The sequence below is a fragment of the Parasteatoda tepidariorum genome, chromosome 2 (genome assembly GCF_043381705.1).
Source record: "Parasteatoda tepidariorum isolate YZ-2023 chromosome 2, CAS_Ptep_4.0, whole genome shotgun sequence".
Taxonomy (NCBI): domain Eukaryota; kingdom Metazoa; phylum Arthropoda; class Arachnida; order Araneae; family Theridiidae; genus Parasteatoda; species Parasteatoda tepidariorum.
Genome location: NC_092205.1, coordinates 25,092,390 through 25,097,862, shown reverse-complemented (window position 1 = coordinate 25,097,862; position 5,473 = coordinate 25,092,390). Strand labels below are relative to the sequence as shown.

Sequence of the window (5,473 nt, the reverse complement as noted above, 5' to 3'; positions counted from 1 at the left end):
ATTGAACATATTTGGGATGCCTTGCAACGTGATGTTCAGAAGATATCCCCACCCCCTCTTACTCCCACTGGTTTATGGACAGCCCTGCAGGATTCATNTTTATTTTTTTTTTTAGAAAGCTTACCGAGTTTTAGAAAAAAGTAACGATTTCATTCCATATTTCCGTTACAAATACTTGTACTTTTCCCCAAAAAAGTAACGAAAGTACAAGTAAAAGTACTAAATGTAAAAAGTAACGAAGTACAAGTAAAAGTACGTACTTTTTACTTGTACCGGCGGTACAAGTAACGAAAGTAAAAGTACTGCCATATATGCATATGTCTGTTATAACCGTTAATAAGTAGCGGTAGTCATGGATAATTTATTTCTCTTGGGGAAAAAAATGAATGAATTGTTTTCACAACCTGGTTTTTATCTTTTCCAAAAATTAGCAGCCCTGGTTTTGGCTAAAAATTATTCACCTTCATTCTATCAGCATTGAAAACTGCCTTGACGTTTGCTTGATCTGAAGATAGAGGGCAATATAAATATCTTAAACTTAGTTGCTTCTTTAAAATGTTTTAATTGTTTAAGTATGAAAGCATTAAAAAATTAACTAGTTAAAAATAAGTATCTTAACAAAACTGGAATGCCTGGATTAAACAATTTCATTTTTGACAAGTACCAATCAAGAGGGTGGAACTGGTTTTTGGATGTAAAGCTAAATCACGATTAAATTTGTTTTATGATAAAAATTTTCACTGGCTGAAACAGCGGTTATCATTATCAGTTATTTCACTTTATTTCAAATCTATTATCCCTCTTAATTCATACAATTAGTGAAAAAAACTAATATAATTCTGATGGATCTTCTTATCTATCTTTTTAGCGAAGATGAAAATATTTTTTTCCGTTCATCCTGCCTGTTTTCATATGTTTGACACGCCTTTGTCATGCTAAAATTTAGCTGAAACGTTACTGACCAATCCTGGAAAAAAAAGCGTCTGAAGATTTGAAATCCCCAACAATTTTCATTGATATCTTATACCATTCATCCATACAATCAGTAAAAATCTGATCATTTTATTCGAAGAATTCAAAGATTCGATAAAATTACAGCAAAATAATGAGTCTGCATTCATCTATCCACAGCACCCACTGTCACAAAGAAAGAAAGAAAATGCGCAGTTAGCGACAAATGTCCGGCCCAGGGAATCGGGAGCAGGATCTCCTGGACACCTTGCTGCCGGAGCTGGTCGATGTCCACCTACCTGCGCAAAGGGCAGCTGGCGCAGACGACACACTACGGTTGGCTAGCACCGCGTGAGGTACTCCCTACCTCCGAACTCCGTCCTCCACTCAAACCACCTAGTGCGATCGCTTTTATCTCTATCAGCTTTTATCCGTCCACAATTTTTGTTCTTATTTATCAATATCGTTTTCTAATAGGCCTAACAGAGATGCCGATCATGGGATCGCATCCACCTCTTCTAACCGGATTATCCTCTTCCAGAGGCTAAGTAAGTGCTCTTTTTCATCTTCCTCTTTTCCTCCTCTTTTGGGATTATTGAACACTGAATGCGCTGCGTAATTTCGACGCCTTGGCGAAATTATGGCGTAGCCTTGGTTGAAAGTATTGGTATTACAATTTTTCTTAAATTTTAAACTATGTTTGTAGTGGCCAGGTATTGGTTTCATTATTAAGTATTGCTTCATTATAGAGTACTACTTCATCATTAAGTACAATAAATTCCTTAGTTATTTTCTAAAAAATTAGTTTATTGGTATATTTTTGCAAAAAATAATCTGTACTGAAAACGAAAATTATTAAATGTTCTATTTACGATAATGAGTTATATTGTTTTTTTTTTTAATATGATGGTAATTTCAAAAAATAATAAAGAAAATAAGGCGTTTGTTTAAAAACTATATTTTTGTTAAAAATAATCGTTTGCACGAAGCATGAAAAATAATTTCTTAATATTTTTTCCTCAAACGATAATGTGTTTTATCGTTCTGCATGTGTTTTCTTTTATATTATATATTCATTTATTTATTTATTTATTATTATTATTTTTTTTTGACAAATGATTCTTTGAAAAAATGTTAAGGAAAATTTTTGTTTATTTTATAGTTACATTTTTCTCAAGAATAATCGTTATAATTATTTTAAAAAAATCTGTATTTTTCTCAACTTTTCTGCAAACGATAAGGTGATAATGCGTTCCTTTGTTGCTGTTTTTTTAAAAATTTATTTGAAAAATTATAAAGATAGTGGACATTTGCTATAGCTATATTTTTTCAAAACTTAATTGTCTGCATCAAATAACAAAAAGGAACTTTTTTAAAAAGAAAATTCTGTAAACGATAAAATAATAAAAAGTCTATTAAAATTTTTTTGTTTGTACAGTAGTTTATAAAAAAATATATATTAAAAAGTGGATTATTTATTTATTTTTTCTTGTTTAGATTATTAATAATATTGATAAATTAATCTCTTACTGATGTCCTCAATCAATGTATGATTACTGAAGATGTTTGGTAATAGTTATTTCTTTTCATGGCTAGATAATTATTTATCAGTATTTTTAACAAGATTCTAATCAGCACTTTAGAAAACTTTTGTTTTTCCTCTTTAGTTCTCTTGATGATGATCATGCTTCAAACTTTAGCAATCTCATGGGAAAGATTGGGGTGTATATCGTATAATTTCATCACATTACAAACTTAATTTGAATATTATTTTTTGTAAAAAAATAAAAATTACTGGGAAAAATCGTCTGAATCCCTAAGCAATTGTTGATTTTTATTGTTTGAGATAGTTTATTTCCTTATTTGACTCATCAAAGAGGTAACTAAAATATGGTGAATTAAAGGCTACTGTTCTGTAACATTACGGTAACATCGACAAATTTCAAGAACTTGCAAGAGTGCTGAATCAGGAGGAAGGATGTCAATTTAATTAAATGAATAGAAATTGAAATATCGCATACATGTGAACGAAAGTAATAAAGATTAGTTTTAAAAAATAAATTAAATAATAAAAAACACGTTGAAAAAATTCTTTGGAAGGAAAAAGGAGAAGAGGCGAAGAAGAAGAAATGCAAATGCAATAGTAATGAAGAAAAATGTAACAGAAATACTTTTTTTTTTTTTTTTAAACTGTGCGTCTTATTTTTTCGAACATTATGATTTAAAATGACTCAAAACATTCGTGTCGCGCTTTTAGGGTTTATTCCCAATCAAAACCAGAATTTTAGAAACACAAAACCACTATTCCCACAAAACTTACATTTTAATAAAACTTTTATCATTAATTAGCGTTTCTGTAAATTTAAGCATTTACTATTTAACTATAATTATTTTAAAATATCATATTCCGAATGACCAATTTTTATTTATCTCATAAATTTGTATAGTAATTCTTTCGAAAAACCACAAGAAAAGTTCTAGTTCAGATAAGCTTTATTTCCCCGGTCTGTTTCATCCGATGATTTCAGCTATTTATTGTATTTATTTTTGTATTTTTTTAATATTTATTGTATTGTTTGTTGTATTTTTGTTAAAGAGGAAAATAATAATAACGACAGTTTTATAGAAAAAACATTTTAATTAAAAACTAATTACTTAATTTCTGTAAATTTAAGCATTTATTATTTAATTATAATCATTTTAAAACATCATATTCCGAATTACAGATTTTTATTTACCTCAGTAATTTACATAGTACTTCTTTCAAAATATCACAAAAAAAGTTCTATTTCAGAGATGCTTTTCTTTCTTTTTTTGGATTTGTTTCAACCGGTGGCTTCAACAATATTTATTATCTTTCTACCCAAAAGGAAAATAAAAATCACGACAATTTTATTGAATGAAACATTCTAATTAAAGAAAATAATTACTTCATTTCTCTAAATTTAAGAACTTATCATTTAATTACTTATAATCATTCTAAAACATCATATTCCGAGTTACAAATTCTAAATTACATCCTAAATTTACAAAATAATTCTTCCAAAATGCCACAAGAAAAATTCTATTTCAGAGAGGCTTTCTTTTCTCAGATCTGGTTCAACCGGGTATTTCAGCTCGATTTATGATATTTTTACTAAAAAGGAAAATAAAAATCACGACAATTTTATCGAAATCAACATCCTATTTAAAAATTAATTGCTTAAAACCTAACTTACAAAAGTCGTATTAATATAAAGTAATTTCAATATTACTGTCGTACGCAACATTTTAATCTATTCTAAATTAACATTTTACAATTTTTTTATAACATATTTTTTGTAAAACTGTGTACAGTTAACTTATGCAATAAATGATGTTCATTATTAAATACTAATTCAAATTGTAAAGAAATATTGAGAATTATCTTTTGGCACTATAGCTGAATGATCTATTTGGTGAAAAACATTTAAGCGTTTAGTAACCAGTAAATAAATAAGATTCTGTGAATGAAGTTGCAAAGATAGCCGAGTAAAATAATTAGATTTAAGATTTATTATAATAGAATCGGGTACTTAATTTGTGGAGCCAAACCTGTGTTTATAGAAGATAACATTTTGGGATCTTTTAATTGAATACTTCTAATTTTGATTAAAAAGTTTGTTTATTTAAAGGAACAAAAGTGATTTCGAATCAATCGTTAAATTGCGAGTAGGGAGAGGAATTCATTAATTATTATTAATTTGTTCGAGAAAAAAAGTGATTTTAATTCTCCGTTTTTATTATTGTTTTTCTTTATTATTGTTTTTTTTAAGACTATCTTTTCTGTAAAGATTCCGTTTTTAAGGTAGTAAATTTTGCTACTTATCACTCATTCATATATATATATATATATACACACACACACACACACATATATATATATATAGATAGTACCGCCTATATGGTCACCCTCTTATAAGGTCACCCCGCTTATATGGTCAATTTTCTAAAGTCCCGTCTAACTTAATAGGAAACACGTGTTAAAGATCACCGCTTATATGGTCATCCTATTTTTCGAGTTACCGGTTATATGGTCAGTTTCCTTTTTTTTTTTTTTGAAAAAAGATACATTTTAAGACATTTCTTTAGACAGGAAGACAAGAAAAATGACCAGAAGGTAAACACATTCCTTCGACCCCCGGAGAGAACTGGAATTTCCCCCCTCTATTTCGTCACCCTACCCTCTTTTCTCTTTTGCATTCATTGATGACCTTACCCTCTCCTCATTTGACCACTGGCATTCTTTTCCCCGCCCAAGGGCAAAAGGTCTTTTGATCGTTTGAAGTTATCTCTCAGAGCTTGAAAAGGAGTTGAAGTTGAGAGAAAAGAACATTTTTATTGGATTACTGAACGAATAACATATCCATGCTTTCATTATGGCTTCGAAAAGAAAGAATTTAACAATATCGGAAAAAAATGAATTGGTTGAAAAGTTTAAAAAGTCTAACCTTTCAAAAGCTACTTTTGCCAAAGAAAATTCTATACCGCGAACAACTTTAAA

General features: G+C 29.0%; 1 protein-coding gene across 1 annotated transcript in view; it reads left to right on the top strand.

Annotated features, from left to right (window-relative positions):
* The first annotated feature begins 1,276 nt into the window (after window positions 1–1,276).
* LOC107447875 (uncharacterized) overlaps window positions 1,277–5,473 on the top strand; it is a 106,486-nt gene continuing 102,289 nt past the window's right edge. The window contains exon 1 of the mRNA XM_021148952.3: window positions 1,277–1,499. The gene's annotated coding sequence lies outside the window, so the exon portion shown is untranslated. The remainder of the gene's footprint in view (window positions 1,500–5,473) is intronic.